This window comes from Mus caroli, unplaced genomic scaffold, assembly GCF_978045245.1.
Source record: "Mus caroli unplaced genomic scaffold, Mus_caroli_1 scaffold_7, whole genome shotgun sequence".
In the NCBI taxonomy this organism is placed as follows: Eukaryota; Metazoa; Chordata; class Mammalia; order Rodentia; family Muridae; genus Mus; species Mus caroli.
This window is the reverse complement of record NW_028227262.1, coordinates 79,766,805-79,790,104: the sequence shown is the minus strand read 5'-3', so window position 1 is coordinate 79,790,104 and position 23,300 is coordinate 79,766,805.

Sequence of the window (23,300 nt, the reverse complement as noted above, 5' to 3'; positions counted from 1 at the left end):
AACAAAACTGGAGAACCTGGATGAAATGGAGAAGTTCCTAGACAGATACCAGGTACCAAAGTTGAATCAAGATCAGGTTAATGATCTAAACAGCCCTATATCCCCCAAAGAAATAGAAGCAGTCATTAATAGTCTCCCAACTAAAAAAAGCCCAGGACCAGATGGGTTTAGTGCAGAGTTCTATCAGACCTTCAAAGAAGATCTAATCCCAGTTCTTCACAAACTATTCCACAAAATAGAAACAGAAGGTACTCTACCCAACTCATTCTATGAAGCCACAATTACTCTGATACCTAAACCACAAAAAGACCCAATAAAGATAGAAAACTTCAGACCAATATCCCTTATGAATATTGATGCAAAAATCCTCAATAAAGTTCTTGCTAACCGAATCCAAGAACACATCAAAACAATCATCCATCCTGACCAAGTAGGTTTCATCCCAGGGATGCAGGGATGGTTCAATATACGGAAATCCATCAACGTAATCCAGTATATAAACAAACTCAAAGACAAAAACCACATGGTCATCTCGTTAGATGCGGAAAAAGCATTTGACAAGATCCAACACCCATTCATGATAAAAGTCTTGGAAAGATCAGGAATTCAAGGCCCATACCTAAACATGATAAAAGCAATCTACAGCAAACCAGTAGCCAACATCAAAGTAAATGGTGAGAAGCTTGAAGCAATCCCTCTAAAATCAGGGACTAGACAAGGCTGTCCACTTTCTCCATACCTATTCAACATTGTACTTGATGTCCTAGCCAGAGCAATTCGACAACAAAAGGAGATCAAAGGGATACAAATTGGAAAAGATGAAGTCAAAATATCACTCTTTGCAGATGATATGATAGTATATATAAGTGACCCTAAAAATTCCACCAGAGAACTCCTAAGCCTGATAAACAGCTTCGGTGAAGTAGCTGGATATAAAATTAACTCAAACAAATCAATGGCCTTTCTCTACACAAAGAATAAACAGGCTGAGAAAGAAATTAGGGAAACAACACCCTTCTCAATAGTGACAAATAATATAAAATATCTTGGCGTGACTCTAACTAAGGAAGTGAAAGATCTGTATAATAAAAACTTCAAGTCTCTGAAGAAAGAAATTATAGAAGATCTCAGAAGATGGAAAGATCACCAATACTCATGGATTGGCAGGATCAACATTGTAAAAATGGCTATCTTGCCAAAAGCAATCTACACATTCAATGCAATCCCTATCAAAATTCCAAATCAATTCTTCAACGAATTAGAAAGTGCAATCTGCAAATTCATCTGAAATAACAAAAAACCTAGGATAGCAAAAACTCTTCTCAAGGATAAAAGAACTTCTGGTGGAATCACCATGCCGGACCTAAAGCTCTACTACAGAGCAATTGCGATAAAAACTGCATGGGACTGGTATAGTGACAGACAAATAGACCAATGGAATAGAATTGAAGACCCAGAAATGAACCCACACACCTATGGTCACTTGATCTTCGACAAGGGAGCTAAAAACATCCAGTGGAAGAAAGACAGCATTTTCAACAAATGGTGCTGGCACAACTGGTTGTTAACATGTAGAAGAATGCGAATCCATCCATTCCTATCTCCTTGTACTAAGGTCAAGTCTAAGTGGATCAAGGAACTTCACATAAAACCAGAGACACTGAAACTTATAGAGGAGAAAGTGGGGAAAAGCCTTGAAGATATGGGCACAGGGGAAAATTTCCTGAATAGAACAGTAATGGCATGTGCTGTAAGATCGAGAATTGACAAGTGGGACCTCATGATACTACAAAGCTTCTGCAAGGCTAAAGACACCATCAATAAGACAAAAAAACCACCAACAGATTGGGAAAGGATCTTCACCTATCCTAAATTAGATAAGGGACTAATATCCAATATATATAAAGAACTCAAGAAGGTGGACTCCAGAAAGTCAAATAACCCCATTAAAAAATGGGGCTCAGAACTGAACAAAGAATTCTCATCTGAGGAATACCGAATGGCAGAGAAGCACCTGAAAAAATGTTCAACATCCTTAATCATCAGGGAAATGCAAATCAAAACAACCCTGAGATTCCACCTCACACCAGTCAGAATGGCTAAGATCAAAAATTCAGGTGACAGCAGATGCTGGTGAGGATGTGGAGAAAGAGGAACACTCCTCCATTGTTGGTGGGATTGCAAGCTTGTACAACCACTCTGGAAATCAGTCTGGCGGTTCCTCATAAAATTGGACATAGTACTACTGGAGGATCCAGCAATACATCTCCTGGGCATATATCCAGAAGATGTCCCAACCGGTAAAAAGGACACATGCTCCACTATGTTCATAGCAGCCCTATTTATAATAGCCATCAGCTGGAAAGAACCCAGATGCCCCTCAACAGAGGAATGGATACAGAAATTATGGTACATTTACACAATGGAGTACTACTCAGCTATTAAAAAGAATGAATTTATGAAATTCCTAGCCAAATGGATGGACCTGGAGGGCATCATCTTGAGTGAAGTAACACAATCACAAAAGAACTCACACAATATGTATTCACTGATAAGTGGATATTAGCCCAAAACTTAGGATACCCAAGATATAAGATACAATTTGCTAAACGCATGAAACTCAAGAAGAATGAAGCCCAAAGTGTGGACACTGTGCACCTTCTTAGAATTGGGAACAAAACACCCAGGGAAGGAGTTACAGAGAAAAAGTTCGTAGCTGTGATGAAAGGATGGACCATTTAGAGACTGCCGAATCCAGGGATCCATCCCATAATCAGCTTCTAAACGCTGACACCATTGCATACACTAGCAAGATTTTGCTGAAAGGACCCAAATATAGCTGTCTCTTGTGAGATGATGCTGGGGCCTAGCAAACACAGGAGTCGATGTTCACAGTCAGCTATTGGATGTATCACAGGGCTCCCAATGGAGAAGCTAGAGAAAGTACCCAAGGAGCTAAAGGGATCTGCAACCCTATTGTGGGAACAACCTTATGTACTAACCAGAACCCCGGAGCTCTTGTCTCTAGCTGCATATGTATCGAAAGATGACCTAGTCGGCCATCAATGGAAAGAGAGGCCCATTGGACTTGCAAACTTTATATGCCCCAATATAGGGGAATGCCAGGGCCAAAAGAATGGGAATGGGTGGGTAGGGAAGTGGGGGGCGCTATGGGGGACTTTTGGGATAGCATTGGAAATGTAATTGAGGAAAATATGTAATAAAAATATTAAAAATTAAAAAAAAAAGAAAGTGTATCTTGGTTTCTAATTCATCTAAATAGCAGAACAAGGAGAAAACACTGGAACATACTTAAAAGAATCCTTTCAGATGGTCATTATTTTAGTGGTGAATAAAGTATAGATGCCCGTACAAAGTAACAAATCCATTGTTATGTATATGATATAGAACTGTAAGGGCAATTCACCAAAAACTTAGTCATACAGGCCGGCGATGTGAATAAGTCACACTTACTATGTTCAGGTACTAGGGTTTCTTTAGGGGAATTCAATCATTCATATCTCATATTACCAGCAGTTATTAGAAACTCAAGGTTATTTGCAAATGGAAAAAGTCTTCCAAAAGAATACATGTTTTGTTGTGGCTAGAAATGAATCCTGTAATTTATTTCTGTTTTCATCTTTTATGTAGTTATGTGATTAGAATTTTGGGCAAATGCTCGCTAGACATCATTCTGCAGGTGATAAAAAGTGTAGTGCTACAATCCAAAATTTTGACTATTTTCACTTAGATTTTTACATAATATTGAAAGTTCCTTGGGTGTATTTTTGCAAAATTATTTATTGAACATATTATACAGGCAACTTTTGAGTATTCAATTATGTAGTCATAAGTAAGGTTTTCTTTATAAAGAAAAGAAATTGAGTTTATTCTGAAAATTTGTTGACTGTATTTCAAACAATCCGTTATAACTTCAACCTAATATTCCTGTATTGGGAGAATTCATATCCTAATATTAAGTTTTGGAATTGAATCTTTTTGGTGCCTTCTTTTTATTCATATGAAACTCTAGTAAATGAGCAGGATCTGGACTGGAAGAAAAACAAAAAAGAGCTCCAAAATGGGTGTACACTTTTAATGTCCAACCTTGCAGAGAAGATGAGAGAATCAAGAGGAAAGAATTCAAATCAAGAGTTTCTTCCTTGTCATCATTGAGGATTATTAATAAGATGTCAAAACCTATAGAAACTCTCAGGTGAATCCTTGGGCATTTATGCTTTACAAATAAAAACATGGAGATTTACTCCAAGTACAACTGCATGGGACACTGTCATTTGTCATCATGCCACATTTGGATCTCCCTGAGCAACAACTTCCCAGTGACACCTTCATTCAAACCTTACACTAATCTGCAAAAAGGAATACAAAATGTATCATAAGCTTGGATGTTCATTGGAACCCTTATGATTTTCCAGAGGACTTTGTTCATGAAAGATCACACAAGACAACAACTATGAGCATCAAATCTCTAAGAGATAATGGTGAGCAAGCTTGATGAAGACAACCATGCAGGGCCACAGGTAAAATGATGGGAACAGAAAGTTATCAAAATGGAAGAGATGAGTGGGTTTATCTGCAAGGAAGACATGAGGGGTGTTAGAAATAATAGACTGACATTGAACAAGATAGCTACGTAACTGGTAAAACCCACTATTTATATTTAGAATCTAGGTAGTAATAGAGAATGTTGTTAATCATGGAAGTTAAACAAGACCAGTGTTTTTGTAATACAATTAAAATACAAACAGAAATTCCTAGTTTACATGGGTAAAAATATGAAGTCTACAAATAAATAAGTAAAAAGTTAGTTGATAATTTCCTAAGATGAAAATATAATCTCACTGAGCTAAAATCAAGGATTAAGAAGGACTATGTCCCTCCAGAGAGCCAAAGTGAGTAATCAATATACTACTTTTGCATCCTTAAGATGCCCTATATAGCTTTAGCTCCTTGGATACTTTCTCTAGCTCCTCCATTGGGGGCCCTGATATCCATCCAATAGCTGACTGTGAGCATACAAGAGATCTGCAACCCTGTAGGTGCAACATTATGAACTAACCAGTACCCCGGAGCTCTTGACTCTAGCTGCATATGTATCAAAAGATGGCCTAGTCAGCCATCACTGGAAAGAGAGGCCCATTGGACACACAAACTTTATTAGACCCAGTACAGGGGAACGCCAGGGCCAAAAAGGGAGAGTGGGTGGGTAGGGAAGTGGGGGTTATGGGAGGCTTTTGGGATAGCATTGGAAATGTAATTTAGGAAATTATGTAATAAAAAAATTAAAAAAAAAAGATGCCCTATATATTCTGTACTCAAAGCCCTAATCTTTCCCTCAACATTTCCTTTGTTATCAGGCCTTTTCTGAATATGACTGCAATTCCTAGTTAATGGTAAACCATTATGATTGCATTAATTCCACTATATCATTTCAATATGAACTCTACATATCAAAATTCCTAAATACTATTTGACAAAACTCATATGCCAAATAACATGCATGGAATTAAATAACTAGGATTCATTGGTCACGGGCCACTATATATGTGTCAAGAAATTTTTGCATATGTTATAAATATAATTGATAAACTGTCTTTTAGTAAAAGAAAATGAAACTCTCATATGGCAAATTTATGTTAGAAGAAATGATGGGAGAAATAAAACTCTTAGAGACACCAGCTATGTGTAAATAAGGGCTAGGGAAGATTCTTGTATGTGTAAAATAGACATCATGCTTCACATGAGAGTGAAGAATCTTAGAGAAACCTGTGATTTTGTCATGTGGTTGTAAGTGTGAGTGAGAGTTACTGCTTATTAAAATAATCAGATATGCCAGGGTAACTGAGCATTCTTTAAATCTTCTCTCCTTAAAATCAAAAGCCAAAACCAAAATCAAAACAACCAAACAACCAAACATACAAAATCCATAAAAGTACCTCATACATCATGACATATCCTCTGATTAGTGCCTTAGGGTATCTTAGGCAACCTTGTGATTCTACTTCATGAAGACAATAAACAACTATCAAAAAATAGTTTATAATTTCCATCAAAACAGGAAAATTAGAATCTCCTCATCTTTAGCTGCATAGTTTAGACATGATATTACCTTACTTCGTGAAATAAGGTGGATATTTATTAGCCCTCACTAATTGGTTTTATTGATCTAACAGTAGTTTTTAATAGATCTAATGACATATAATTATAATTGGAAGAAGTTGTTTAAATTGTTAACCCTAGATTCTAAACTCTTAATATCCAAAGGCTTGTTCATGATGCATAGAGATACTTATTCAAAGGTCAGTTGATTATGTGCTTCCCAAGAACTCAAGTCTTGCCTGGAACTGATAATGTAGGCTCTCTGTCCCATTTTCCACACATTTCCCTACAAGTTGAAGGTGGGATGTTGATGGACTTAAGTGTATACAGCATCTCTGTGGGTGCTTTTCTAGTCTGTTTCCCTGTCCATGTCTTCCTACAGGTTTCAGTGAACAATTAATCCTCCTTTTCTGATTTTATATCTCGTGGGAGGGTTGATCATTAAGCATGTCCATAGAACATCATAGAAAGGAAAAAAGATCCTGACAAATATTCTTCTAGAAGACATGAGAGCAAGTGAGCAAATGGAGAACTGACTTGCTGATTCACTGATGCCTCACAATTCAAAATTTATCTAGTGTCCTTTCTAGATCACTAGATTTTCTGGTTGTATTATATTGATGTGGAGAGATACAATAACCACACAAACTCTCCCAAAGAAAGCCTTTATTTGGGGCCTACTTAGTTTTTATTTCATTACCTTCATATTGTGGAGCATGGCTGCACCAAGACAGACATGAGAGTTGAGAGTGTGGAATCTAGTTCAGCAAGTGACCTGAAAATAGAAATACTGGGCCTGGATTAGGCTTTTAAAACATGAGAGTCAAATGCAGTGACACACTTTCCAGAAAGAACATGCCTCAAAATCCTATCAAATAGGGCTTCTTACTAATAAATATTTGAAATATATTTAAATATATGAAACTATGATGTCCATTCTTATTCAAACAACCACAGTATGCATAGAACTAACCAGAAAAAAGTGCCAAGCACTAAATTTCATGTAGTGTTTGGCAACATATAACTGTAAAAGTGTTTCCTTTTTGGTTTAGATGTGTATAAATTGTGCTTGAAGCAGTGTTTGTCTATGCAGTCAGGGCTGCTCATAAGCCCATGATCCTCTTTATGAAGTCTTTTCTTTGCTAGGACTAAAACTCAAACAACTTATTCTGACAAATGTTTCTTGACAAATTATATAAATAATGTGCTAAATATACATTAATATCTTGACTTCCTCTGATGGTGACACTTCCTTCTATAGATGGAGACAGAGAGGCTGGTAACTGTTTCTGATGGATTTCATACCAACACCTTATATTGGAAAATTGAAAATAAACTATTACATAATTATTCCTGTTATCATAAAGTGTAAATTAAATTTAATTAAACTGTAATTTACATTTAAAATTTACTACACAAATATTTTAAATAATTTGTCTTTATTTAGAATATTAAAAAGTCTTTATGAATTTAATTATTCATATTAAGGTACACACTCAAATGGATTCATAGACAGACACACAGATAAATAGATAAAAAGATAGATTGACAGATAGGTAGATGATAGATATAATAGATATTAATATTCATGTATTAGTTCTCTGTTGCCTTCTTGGTTTCTTTATTAGTGGAGTGTTTCAATTACTTGTCATGAGAATAGAAAGAAAATATACATGCCTATCAGTAGGTTTTTTTTTTTTAATTTGGAGAGAAAAAAATTTTAAGCACATATTAAGAGGAGAAATTAGTGTAAAAGAAGGTGTACTAATAAAAATCAGAAAATATATTAGGATGGATACTACTTTTTGTAGGATAACAAAAGCAGTGTGTTGTAAACAAATGAATATTCTGAAGAAAAACCACAAACCAAGAAGATTCTAAAACCAGTAAAAGTAGCAGAAAATAGATGTAAAGGTTCATGGGGATCACCAGTAAAATAGTCTGCAACACTTGCCTTCGACAAACAGAACAAAAATTGAGAATAAATAAACACTGGAATATAGATTATTTGAGAACAGCACTGAAGTACAGTGGAATAGTATAGAGACATTCATCTAAATATGCAAATGACATTGTAAAGCAGAACACCCTGTGTAGACTACTGCAATCAAACCACTGGCCACAGTTTATTTCTAGGAGGAAGTAGCTAGACCCTTAGGAGGTGGACGGTTTTTGTTCCAGTCTGTATCACTGTGTGGATAACTACTCCACTGATGGCAGTAATAAGTGGCAGCATCTTCATCCTCCATGCTGCTGATTGTGAGAGAATAAGGGGTCCCAGATCCACTGCCACTGAAGCGAGAAGGGACTCCAGAAGCCAGGTTGGATGTGCTATAAATCCAGAGTTTGGGAGAAGTACCTGGCTTCTGCTGGAACCAGTGCATGTAACTTACACTTGAGCTGGCACTGCAGGTTATGGTGACCTTCTCCCCTGGAGATGCAGACATAATTGCTGGAGACTGGGTGAGAACAATTTGTCCTCTGGATATTATCACTAGAAAAAAGCAAAATAGAGAGAGTGGGATTAGTAAAAATAGAGATACAAAAATAATTTTATACCACCCAACATCCAGATGAAAGAAAAAGAAAAGACTCAAATTCCCCAGGGATTAGACTTTTGGTTGGTTTCTGATTTCAAACTCCCTGCCCTCTGTTACCTGAGGCACTGATTAGTAGGAAGCTGAAAATCTTCACCTGAAAATCCATTCTGTCTTTGAATATTGGTCCCTAGCTAATTACTGCTATTCTCATAAGTACTTTGCTTTAAAACAACTGTGAGATATTTGTGGTTACTGAAAATGAAATATGCAAATAGCAAGATATATTCTAGGCAGTTCTTGGCTTATAAACACAGGGGAGAATATGGGCTGTAGGTTCATGAAGATGCACTCATCTAAAACTACTCTGAATAATCACCATTCCCAGTATTTCATGTGCCCTGAAACTGATTAATTCCTGTTCTATTTATTATCTGAGAGAATCTGAGAGCACTTAACAAATAAATAACATTTATTTATAAAGATCGACAGCCCCCGAGTCTGAAAATTTAAGTCTAAGCTTGATCAAACATTTCACTTATAGCAAAGACTGAGGGAATGGGGAAGGACTTGAATGAGTGGGTACTGGGAGGAGAAGGAGGAAAATATAGTGTTGAAAAGTGAATAAAACAATTTATTTAAAATTGTTTTAATTTACCTTAGATAAAGTTTTAATTATCTTCCTAAAATGTTAAATTCAGCATAGCCACGATGAAGCATGACTATGTCTCTAGATCTTAGGAATGATTTCTCATTCATCCCTTCATGAAAGACTTCTTCCATTTTTTAATCAACTATTATGAAAAACAACTGAGAGACTCTGTGATTAGATAGATGTATTGAGAGATACTCACCTAAGAATTGTTGAAATCAAGTTACTTATTATGTATGCCTTTCTAAGGAAACTATGCTAACTAAATGGCTAGCTTCTTTCTGAATAACACGTTTTCATCTTTCATTGTATTTAGTAGCTAATTGCTAGTCTTATTCTGTTTACTACAGAAAGAAAAATCTTCTATTTTGTTTTATTGAGAATATGGGCTTTATATTTCACCATTTAAGAATACAAAAGTGGGGGCTGGTGAGATGGCTCAGTGGGTAAGAGCACCCGACTGCTCTTCCGAAGGTCCAGAGTTCAAATCCCAGCAACCACATGGTGGCTCACAACCATCCGAAACGAGATCTGGCGCCCTCTTCTGGAATGTCTGAAGACAACTACAGTGTACATACATATAATAAATAAATTAAAAAAAAAAAAAAGAATACAAAAGTGATTTTCAGAGTGGTTGTACCAGTCTGCAATTCCATCAGCAATGCATAAAACCAGATACAGGGAATCTAATAGAAGAGAAAGTGGAAAAGATTCTTGAGCACATGAGCACAGGGGGAAATTTCCTGAACAGAGCACCAATAGCTTATGCCTTAATATCAAAAACTGGCATATGGGACATCATAAAATTGCAAAGCTTCTGTAAGGCAAAGGACACTGTCAATAGGACAATATGGAAACCAACAGGTTGGGAAAAGAACTTTACCAATCATATATCTGATACAAGGCAAGTATTAAATATATACAAAGAACTCAATAAGTTAGACTCCATAGAACCAAATACCCTATTTAAAAAGTGGATACACAGCTTAACAAAGAATACTCAACTGAGCAATACCAAATATTTAAAAATCACCTAAGGAATTGCTCAACATCCTTAGTCATCAGGGAAATACAAATCAAAACAACCCTGTGATTCCATCTCACACAACTCAGAATGGCTAAAATAAAAAAAAAAAATGCAGGTGATGCAAATGCTGGTGAGGTTGTAGAAAAAGAGTAATTCTTGTTTTATAACCTTATGTAATTATAGCTTTAGGGCTGGTGTTAGTGACCGAATGGAAGTACGATTGTTCCCTATCGAATTTAGGATTGGTAAAAATTCTTTCCCAATCTATTGGTGGTCTTTTTGTCTTATTGATCATAATCAGCAACCAAAAGCAGACACTATTGAATATGCAAGAAAAATTTTGGTGAAAAACCCTGACATAGCTTTCTTTTGTGAGGCTATGCCAGTGCCAGGCAAATATAGTTGTAGATCCCCACAGTCAATTATTTAATAGAACAGAGGGCCACCAGTGGAAGAGCTAGAGAAAGTACCCCAAGAGCTGAAGGGGTCTGCAACCCTATAGGCAGAACAACAATATGAACTAACCAGTACCCCCAGAGCTCATGTCTCTAGCTGCATATGTAGCAGAAGATGGCCTAGTCGGCCATCATTGGGAAGAGAGGCCCCTTGGTCTAGCAAACTTTATATGCCCTAGGACAGGGGAACGCTAGGGTCAAGAAGTGGGAGTTTGTGGGTAGAAGAGCAGGATGGGGGGGGGGGTATCAGGGACTTTTGGGATAGCATTTGAAATGTAAATGAAGAAAATATCAAATAAAAAAATTTTAAAAAGCTAAACAAACCGACAAAAACAGAAATGTCATTGTGCTGCCATCTACTGTTAAGATAGCCAAGGTGAAGGCAGGGCTATAAAATATCCATTTTGAATTCTACAGGAAGTACTACATTTACAGTACTGTGAGACAAGTAGTAGTAGGTTTAGAACAAAAAAAGTACTATGACAAATGTTGTGATTCTTTATTTCCAATCGTTACAAACATAAATAAAATAGTGTTCACACAGACACATTCACACTTATACCAAATATCATGACTTCATGAAATGAAAAAATAGAGATATAGAATGTTCTCTGAGATACAGTGAGATTCCAAAAAGATACAATAATATAGAACTTGATGGTATAAAGTCATTTAATATAAAGCCATAATATAACAAACTGTAGAATATGCCATGATGTTTTAAACTGATGGCACATTATGATGTCTTCTTGCAATCAAGTGGCTACTTTAGAGTCATAGATTGTTGCTACTGCTCAGAATCAAGGAAGAGTAGTGATAACACATACAATGGTATAGAAAATGTTAAATACTTGCAATTTGAAATCAGGTTTCCATTGAAAAATGCAGTAATTCAGTAACATTATAAATGGAAAATTTTGCTTACCTGAACTACAAAATATAGTATTAGTATGTTAAGATACATTATATTGAATATCTCTATAATTTCAAAACCATGTTAACTGTACAGGCCTCACTGAGGTTCCCCATCTGAATAGGTTCTACTTTTCAATTCTTAGAGGAGGGACAGATTTCCAAAAGGGGGTTATGGTGCACAATCATTGCACTTTTTTCTTATTGAAATATCTGTCTCCTTTCATATTTTGATAAATTTTGTCATCTCTTTGGTCTTGAATTATGTGGAAGAAATAGGTTGAGATAAAGTATACTCATTTTCTTACCTTTTAAAAATCATAACATAGCTACATACTGTTTGCCACTACTTTTTCCTCCATTCAAAAAATCCACATATACTCTTTGCTCTTTCTCTGATTCGTGACTTCTAATTAACTCTATTCATACATAAGTAAAGTTTGTTTAATACATACAGTTTAGATATATGATATGCAATTCCCTTTGCAACAGATGGAAATTATTATAAAATTACTCCATAAATTATCAAAATGCAGATATTAGGAGATTTTGTGGTGACCAGTCCTAAATTATTCAACTACAACACACTTTCTGCACCTATTTCCCAGGAAATCACTGCAAAGTGGGTAGAAATATTGTAAGAGCCAGAGAAACTTGATATTTGCTCTTAGATAGTGTGATGGTTTATATATGCCCAGCCCAGAGAGTGGCACTATGAAGTGTGGCCTTGTTGGAGTAGGTGGGACTTTGTGGGTATGGCTTTAAGATCTTCATCTTAGATTTCTTGTATTCACTATTCTGCTAGTAGCTTTCAAATGAAGAACTAGAACTTTCAGTTCCTCCCAAACCATGCCTGCCTGGATGCTGCCATGTTACTGCCTTGATGATAATAAACTGACACTCAGAACCTGCAAGCCAGGCACAAATAAAAGTTGTCCGTATAAGACCTGCCTTGGTCATGATGTCTGTTAAGAGAAGTAAAACCCTAAGGCAGACTGTGTCTCCTAGAAACACCAGAGAAGCTGCATCCAGGTGGTCTAATGGCTGATGCATAAACAAGACATGAACAAGGATGACTACTGAATACATGTAAACATTGAAATGGTAATTCTTCATGGTATTCCACCCTAAATAAAGAATTATGGTGTAACTGTGGAAATTCTGAGAGTAGGCAAAATAACACTGTTAACTAAAATAGAACCCCAGGATGATCAGTAAAACAGGGCAGTATTCAAACTCAGTGTTTTCGACTTTTTTACCTCAAAGGACATTAGTAATAAGGAAAGTGATTTTCTGAGTTTCTTCTGATGGAAGGTTCCTGAGGATCCTACAGCTTCACAAGCTGCTATGTTGTACCTGATATAATTTGTCTTCCTAGTAAAATGATTTGAATATGGAGACATCAAAATAATACAGGCTATTGCAACTGATCTTAGATTCTCAATTAAACTTGATAGTAGGACTCTATTGATGAATAGAAGACACATTTTGGACACAGAACATGACAGAATCAAGTTACTAAGGAAAAAGTAACTGCTAATAAGAGACTAAAGCTGGATAAATCAACCATTCTATGGTGTGACAACATTTTATAATACATTTATTCTCTCTGGTAATTGAAAAATTATGTAATCATACAAATGTCCAGGCATTTGGTTTCTCTATTTCTTGTATACTTTGGTTATTGAAGGCTGTTTTTCAATTAATCAGAAGTCAATGGAGAAATACATGACTAGTAAGAATGATGACACACTCAGACCTGAGTGCTTAAGTTAATATGGAACATCTATCTTATATCTCTATCTCAAGTCTCAGAAAATGTCATGGAATAGGTGCAGATTAAATGTAAAACTCAGAAAATAGGAGAGCTGTGAAATGCTGTCCTCTGGATACAATGTGGCTATTGTAATCTTGAACTCAAGAAGCAGTGATTATCTGCAAGATCATGGCAGTCAAATCCTGATCTATATGTCATGTTCAACTCCAGGACTCAATCTATACTGAGCAATTAGTACTATAGTGGTTTCTGGAGATAAATAACCTTTAGTATTAGAGAATATAATAATATACTCTAGTACTAAAAGTGACCATCAAGTTGACCCAATCCCCATCCTACTCATCTGCATATGTAGAGGAGAGAGTCACCATTAATTTCATGACAAGTTAGAAGATTACTATATCATTAGCTTGATATCAGCAGAACAAAGGAATGCTCCTAAACTCCTTGTATACCACACGTTCAGGTTGAAATCAGGGGTTCCTTCAAGGGTTAGAAGTCACGGATCATTTTGTAGTTTCATTTCTTTTCTATTTTTTCATCTGTCCTAGTAGATGGACACCTTTAGAAATAAAAATCAATAGTAATAAAATGGGTTGTGTTCTCCCTAATGAAAGATAAATGCTATACATTAGATGGCTTGTGGTTATGCCTAAGGCTCCCTGTTCTGTGAATTTTCATGAAATTCTGGGATTATGAAATAATGGAAGCTTTTATTTAAGAATAAGAGATTGTGATGACCAGGCTACAGAGGGATGGAATAAATGCCATTTAGTCCACTTTTCTAATAATGAATGTAAAACTGCCGTGGAATAACTGTGTGCTGGGTGAATTCTTTTGTAGGTGAATATAAACATTGATTCCACATGAAGATATATACTTCTTGGTTTGCAATGAGGCAAGGCCTCTCTAGCTAGAATTTAAGTTAATAATCTCACTATACCATAAGTGAAGCCAATAGTGTTAATAAATACTGAGATTTTCTAATATGCCTTGGTACATGCTTGAATAAGAACCCTTGTTTAATAAATGTGATCAATCTTTTTTTTTTTTTGACAGTTTTGTTTTGTTCCCATTATACACAGCCAAGGTATCAGAACACTAGATTAAGGCATTCCTCTTTTTCATATCTATAATGGAACAATTGTGCTACTTAGGATTTATGGTTTGTGTGTATGTATGTGTGTTGACATTGATAATGTATGCTTGTATGTATCCACCTGGTTTGTGTGTGTGTGAGTGTTTGTGTGTGTGTGAGTGTGTGTGTGTGTGCATTTGAATTATAAATTTAAAGGAAAAGAATTTTAGAAGAAGAATTGTTTTTTACTGGATAAAGAATTTCTTAGGACATTGATAGATGTACATAATTTTCTGTTATCCTTTAAGCATCTTGTAGGAGAGGGAGACTCAAGAAGTCCTTTATCCCTTTTTTCAGTCTCCTGTGAGCTAAATAGGAACAAAGACCACAGAGATGACATAAAAATCTTCTGTTGTTTTGAGAGGTCTATTCTACTCAAGGCAGTCTGTTGGCCCTCTGGGGAGGCAAAAGTATTAACTCTAAGAAGTATGGAATCCCTAAGGGTCACTATGCAAAAAGCAGTAAGTTAGAACTGAAAGTAGGTCGTTATAAGAAGACACCTTCTCTTTCCACTCTTCTTCACTGTATTATTAAATGTGATGAATAGCACTTTCTCTAGTGTACATGTCAAAATAGTTTATAATAGGAAATGAATGAAAGTGGCTAGTCATATGACTGAACTACAGCTCACCATTAATACTCAGAGTTATTTGTAATAATAAATTCCAGGATCATTTTAGTGAACAAATCTTAGAAATATAAGGTCACACTAATGAGGAACATATTTAAGGACATTTGAAGAATAAATTCACAAACAAAAACCCTGAGAATTTATCCTTCCTTTGAATAAATGTCATACTCTCACTTGAACAAATTTTGACTTGATTAAATTACAGAGTGCAGACTGGAGGAGATTGTACATAATACAAAGAATTTTAATAATATTATGTTTATCCTAATAGTTTTGCAACAAACATCATTCAGAGCCAGTTACAAAGTTATATATGTTGTCAATGTTCCATCTCGTGATGCATACCTTCCACCATGCTTTTTCCTTTGAGCTATATATTCTCCTTTTTGTTTGTTTCTTTCTTTCTTCCTTTCTTTCTTTCTTTCTTTCTTTCTTCCTTCCTTCCTTCCTTCCTTTCTTTCTTTCTTTCTTTCTTTCTTTCTTTCTTTCTTTCTTTCTTTCTTTCTTTCTTTCTTTTTCAAGACAGGGTTTCTCTGTATAGATCTGGCTGCCCTCAAACTCACTCTGTAGACCATGCTGGCCTTGAACTCAGAAATTCACCTGCCTCTGCCTCCTGAGTGCTGGCATTAAAGGTGTGGGACACCACACCTGGCCCTACCTGAATATTCTAATGAGTCTTGTTTTTAAATTTGCTTTTCCTTAATCTTACTCACACTTTTTAATTATTACAATATTCAAAATTTGTTCTACAAGAAAATTTAAGTTACTGGTGCCAAGTATTCACAATTAAAGAGTATTCATACTGATATTTTATAACCCTATACTCACCATTGTACTTTTTCACCAGATATATGTGGGCTGAGCTTCATTCAGAAATCTACTGCCAAATTTTCTGGCACAACAGAAAGAATTAGGTAAAGAGAAACACTCTAGATTTGCTTCTCATGTGGTCTCGTTTACATTTAACTTGATTTTCTCATAGGTAAGCTAAGGATGTCTACATACTTGTTATTTTGTTTCCACATATGGATTCAGAAAGAGTATCTTGGTTTCTAACTCATCTAATTAGCAGAGCAAGGAGAAAACACTGGAATATACTTAAAAGAATCTTTCAGATGGTCATTACTTTAGTGGAGAATAAAGTATAGATGCCAGGACAAAATAACAAATCTATTGCATGTTAATGATATAGAACTGTAAGGGCAATTCAACAAAAACTTAGTCATACAGGCTGGTGATATGAATAAGTCACACTTACTATGTTCAGGTACTAGGGTTTCTTTAGGGAAACATGAATATTCAATTATTCATTATCTCATATTACTAGAAGTTATTAGAAACTCAAGGTTATGTACAAATGGAAAAAGTCTTCCAAAAGAATACATGTTTTATATTGGCTAGAAAGGAATACTCTAATTTATTTCTGTTTTCATCTTTTATGTAGTTATGTGACTAGAATTTCGGACAACTTCTTGCTAGACATCTTTCTGCAGGTGATAAAAAGTGTGGTACAATAATCCAAAATCTAAACTATTTTCCTTTAGATTTTTACATACTATTGAAATTTCCTTGGGTGTATTTTTGCATAATTATTTATTGAACATTTATACAGGCAACTTTTGAATATTCATTTAAGTAGGTTGCATAAGTAAAGTTGTCTTTATAAAGAAAAGAAATTGAGTTCATTATGAAAAGTTTTTGGATTTATTTCAATCAATCCACTATAACTTCAAACTAATATTCCTCTCTTGGCAGAATACATATCCTAATATTAATTTTTGGAATTGAATCTTTTTGGTGCCTTCTTCTTATTCACATGAAACTCTAGTACATGAGCAGTATTGGGACTGGAATTAAAACAAAAAAAATAGCTTCAAAATGGCTGTACAAACTTAAGGTACAACGTTGCAGAGAAGATGAGAGAATCATGAGGAAAGAATTCAATCAAGAGTTTCTTCCTTGTCATCATTTAAGATTATTAATAAGATGTCAAATGCTATAGAAACTCTCAGGTGAAGCCTTGGGCATTTATGCTTTACAAATAAAAACATAGAAATTTATTACAAGTACATCTGCAGGGATACTGACATTCGTCATCATGCCACATTTTGAACTTCTTGAACAACAACTTCCCATTGACACCTTTCATGCAAACCTTACACTAATCTTCAAAAAGGAATACAAAATGTATCATAAGCTTGAATGTATATTGGAATCCTAAGGATTTTCTAGAGGTCTTTGTTCATGAAAGTTCACACAAGACGAGTTCAACAACTTCAAGCATCAAATCTCTAAGAGATAATGGTGAGCAAGCTTGAGGAAGACAACCATGCAGGGCCACAGGTAAAAGATAGGAACAGAAAGTTATCAAAATAGAAGAGATGAGTGGGTTTATCTGCAAGGGAGACATAGAGGGTGTTAGAAATAATTGACTGACATAGAACAAGACAGCTACATAACTGGTAAAACCCACTATTTATATTTAGAATCTAGTTAGTAATAGAGAATGTTATTAATGATTGAAGTTAAATAAGACCCGTATTTTTGTAATGCAATTAAAATACCAACAGAAATTCATAGTTTACATGGGTAAAAACATGAAGTCTACAAATAAATAAGAAAATAGTTGATAAGTTCCTAAGGTGAAAATATAATCTCACTGAGCTAAAATCAAGGATTAAGAAGGACTATGTCCCTCCAGAGACCAAAGTGAGTAATCAATATACTAATTTTCCCTCCTTAAGATGCCCTATATATTCTGTACTCAAAGTCCTAATCTTTCCCTTTGTTATCAGGCATTTCCTTTGTTATCAGGCCTTTTCTGAATATGACTGCAATCCCTAGTAAATGGCGAACCATTATGATTGCATTAATTCCACTATATCATTTCAATATGAACTCTACATATCAAAACCCCTAACTACTACTTAACAAAACTCATATGCCAAATAACATGCATGGAATTAAATAACTAAGATTCATAGGTCACGGGCCACTATATATGTGTCTATAATTTTTTGCATATGTTATAAATATAATTGATAAACTGTCTTCTTGTAAAACAAAATGAAACACTCATATGGCAAATTTATGGTAGAAGAAATGATGGGAGAAATAAAACTCTTACAGACACCAGGTATGTGAGACTAAATGCTAGAAGAGCTACCATAGACTTCATGCTCCACATGAGAGTGAAAACTCTTAGAGACACCTGTGATTTTTTGTCATGGGTTTGTAGGAGTGAGTGAGAGTTACTGCTTATTAAATAATCAGATATGCCAGGGTAATTGAGCATTCCTTAAATCTTCTCTCCTTAAAATCAAAAGCCAAAACCAAAATCCAACCAACCAAACCAACCAAACATAAAAAAAACAAACAACAACAACAAAAAAAACTATCTCATACATTGTGACACATCCTGACACATCCTCTGATTAGCGCCTTAGGGTATCTTAGGCATCCTTGTGATTCTACTTTATGAAGAAAATAAACAACTATCAAAAAATAGTTTATAAGTTTCCATCAAAACGGGAAAATTAGAATCTCCTCATTTTAGCTGCATATTTTAGACATGACACTACCTGAAATAAGGTGGATATTTATTAGCCCTCACTAATTGGTTTTATTGATCTAACAGTAGTTTTTAGTAGATCTAATGACATATAATTATAATTAGAAGAAATTGTGCACATTGTTAACCCTAGAATCTGAACTCTTAATATCCAAAGGCTTGTTCATGATGTATAGAGATACTTATGCAAAAGTCGGTTGATTATGTGATTCCCAAGAAGTCAAGTCTTGCCTGAAACTGATAATATAGGCTCTCTAACCCATTTTCCACACATTTCCCTACAAGTTCAAGGTGGGATGTTGATGGACTTAGGTGTATACAGTATCTCTATGGGTGCTTTTTAGTCTGTTCCTATAGCCATATCTTCGTACATGTTTCAGAGAACATTTAATCTTCCTTTTCCGATTTTATATCTCATGGAAGGGTTGGTCATTAAGTATATCCATAGAACATCATAGAAAGGAAAAAAGATCATGACAAATATTCTTCTAGAAGACATGAGAGCAAGTGAGGAAATGGAGAACTGACTTGCTTTTTCACTGATGCCTCACGATTCAAAATTTTTCTAGTGACCTTTCTAGATACCTGGATTTTCTGGTTGTATTATATTGCTCTGGAGAGATACCATAACCACAAAAACCCTCCCAAAGAAAGCATTTATTTGGGACCTGCTTAGTGTTTAGTTCATTATTTTCATATTGTGGAGCATGGCTGCACCAAGACAGACATGAGAGGTGAGAGTGTGTAATCTGGATCAGCAAAGTGACCAGAAAATAGAAATACTGGGCCTGGATTAGGCTTTTAAAACCTTAGAGTCTAATGCAGTGACACACTTTCCAAAAAGGCCATACCTCTAAATCCTATCAAACAGGGTTTCTTACTAAGAAATATTTGAAATATATTTAAATATATGAAATTTTGACGTCCATTCTAATTCAAATAACAACAGTACGCATTGAACTAACCAGAAAAAAGTGCCAAGCACTAAATTTCATGTAGTGTTGGGCAACACATAAATGTAAAAGTGTTTCCTTTTTGGTTTAGATGTGTATAGATTTTCCTTGAAGCAGTGTTTGTCTGTGCAGTTAGGGCTGCACATAAACCCATGATCCTCTTTAGGCAGTCTATTCTTTGCTAGGACTAAAAGTCAAACAACTGATTCTGAAAAAGGTTTCTTGACAGATTATATAAATAATGTATTAAATACACATTAATATCTTGACTTCCTCTGATGGTGTGACACTTTCTTCTATGGATGGAGACAGATAGGCTGGTAACTGTGTCTGATGGATTTCATACCAACACCTTACATTCGAAAATTGAAAATAAACTATTACATAATTATTACTGTTATCATAGAGTGTAAATTAAATTTTATTAAACTGTAATTTGAATTTAAAATTGACAACACAAATATTTTAAATAATTTGTCTTTCTCTATTTAATATATTAAAATGTCTTTATGATTTTAATTATTCATGTTAAGGTACACACACAAGTGGATTCATAGAAAGACAGACAGGCAGATAGATAGATAGATAGATAGATAGATAGATAGATAGATAGATAGATAGATAGATAGATAGATAGAAAGAAAGATAGATGAGAGATATAAAAAATTAATGTTCATTTATTAGTTCTCTGTTGCCTTCTTGGTTTCTTTTTTAGTGGAGTGTTTCAATTACTTGTCATGGGAATAGAAAGAAAATATACATGACTGTCAGTAGTTTTTCCTTTTTAATTTGAAGAGAAAAATATTTTAAAAACATATTAAGAGGAAAATTTAGTGGAAAAGAAGGTGTACTAATAAAACCCAGAAAATATATAAGGATGGATACTACTTTTTGTAGGATAACAAAAGCAGTGTGTTGTGAGCAAATGAATATCCTGAAGAAAAACCACAAACCAAGAAGATTCTGAAATCAGTGAAAGTAGCAGAAAATAGATGTAAAGGTTCATGGGGAACACCAGTAAAAGAGACTGCCACACTTGTCTTCGACAAGCAGAAAAAAATTGAGAATAAATAAACACTGGAAATGTAGATTATTTGAGAACAGCACTGAAGTACAGTGGAATATTATAGAGACATTTATCTAAATATGAAAATGACACTGTAAAGCAGAACTCCCTGTGTGGACTACTGCAATCAAACCACTGGCCACAGTTTATATCTAGGAGGAAGTAGCTAGACCCTAAGGTCTTAGAGAGTTTTTGTTCTAGTCTGTATCACTGTGTGGGTGGGTAACTACCCCGTTGGTGGCAGAAATAAGAGGCGGCATCTTCAGCCTCCATGCTGCTGATTGTGAGAGAGTAAGATGTCCCAGACCCACTGCCACTGAAGCGAGCAGGGACACCAGAAACCAGTTTGGATGTGTCATAAATCCAGAGTTTGGGGGAAGATCCTGGCTTCTGCTGGTACCAGTGCATGTAATTTACACTTGAGCTGGCACTGCAGGTCATGGTGACCTTCTCCCCTGGAGATGCAGACATGATTGCTGGAGACTGGGTGAGAACAATTTGTCCTCTGGACAGTATGACTAGAAAAAAACAACGTAGAGAGAGAGAGAGGGGGATTAGTAGAAATAGAGACACAAAAATAATTTTATACCACCTAACATTCAAATGAAAGAAAAAGAAAAAAAACTGTATTTTAGACTGAAATTCCCCAGGAAAATAATTTTGGTTGGACTCTGATCTCAAATTCCCTGCCCTCTGTTACCTGAGGCACTGATTAGTAGGAAGCTGAAAATCTGCACTGGAAAATCCATTCTGTCTTTGAATCTTGGTCCCTAGCTAATTACTGCTATTCTCATAAGTACTGTGCTTTAAAGCAACTGTGAGATATTTGTGGTTACTGAAAATGAAATATGCAAATAGCAAGACACAGTCTAGGCAGTTCTTGGCTTATAAACACATGGGAGAATATGGGCTGTAGGTTCATGAAGATGCACTCATCTAAAACTACTCTGAATAATCACCATTCTCAGTATTTCATGTGCCCTGAAACTGTTTAATTCCTGTTCTATTTATTATCTGAGAGAATCTGAGAGCACTTAACAAATTAAATTTATTTATAAAGATTGACAGCCCCCGAGTCTGCAAATTTAAGTCTAAGTTTGATCAAATATTTTACTTATTGCAAAGACTGAGGGAATGGGGAAGGACTTGAATGAGTGGGTACTGGGAGGAGAAGAAGGAAAATATAGTGTTGAAAAAGTGAATGAAACAATTTATTTAAAAATTATTTTAATTTACCTTAGGTAAAGTTTTATTTATCTTCTTATAATGTTAAAGTCAGCATAGCCATAATGAAGCATGACTATGTCTCTTGATCTTAGGGATGATTTCACATTCCTCACTTCATGAAAGACTTTTTCCATTTTTTAATCAACTATTATGAAAAACAACTGAGATGTATTGAGAGATACTGACCTAAGAATTGTTAAAATCAAGTTACTTATTAAGTATGCACTTCTAAGGAAACTATTCTAACTAAATGACTAGTTTCTTTCTGAATAACACAGATTTTCATCTTTCATTGTATTTATTAGCTAGTCGCTAGTATCATTCTGTTTACTACAGAAAGAAAAAACTATTATTTTTTGTGAATATGGGCTTCATATTTCACCATTTAAGGATACAAAAATGGTTTTCAGAGTGGTTGTACCAGCCTGCAATCCCATCAGCAATGCATAAAACCAGATACAGGGAATCTAATAGAAGACAAAGTGGGAAAGAGTCTTGAGCACATGATCACAGGGGAAAAATTCCTGAACAGAGCACCAATAGCTTATGACTTAAGATCAAGAACTGGCATATGGGACATCATAAAATTGCAAAGCTTCTGTGAATAGGATAGTATGACAACCAACAGATTGGGCAAAGAACATTACCAATCCTATGTCTGATACAGGGCTAATATTAAATATATACAAAGAACTCAATAAGGTAGACTCCAGAGAACCAAATAACCTATTGAAAAACTGGATACAGAGCTTAACAAAGAATACTCAACTGAGCAATACCAAATATTTAAAAAGCACCTAAGGAATTGCTCAACATCCTTAGTCATCAGGGAAATGCAAATCAAAACGACCCTGTGATTCCATCTCACACAACTCAGAATGGCTAAAATAACAAAAAAAGAAAAAAAAATGCAGGTGATGCAGATGCTGGTGAGGTTGTAGAAAAAAAGTAATTCTTGTTTTATAATCTCATGTAATTAGAGATTTAGGGCTGGTGTTAGTGACTGAATGGAAGTGTGATTGTGCTGTATCAGATTTAGGATTGGTACAAATCCTTTCCCAATCCATTGGTGGTCTTTTTGTCTTATTGATCATAAAGAGCAACCAAAAGCAGACACTATTGCATATGCCAGTAAGATTTTGATGACAAAACCCTGACATAGCTTTCTCTTGTGAGGCTATGCCAGTGCCTGGCAAATATAGAAGTAGATGCCCACAGTCAGCTATTGCAAACA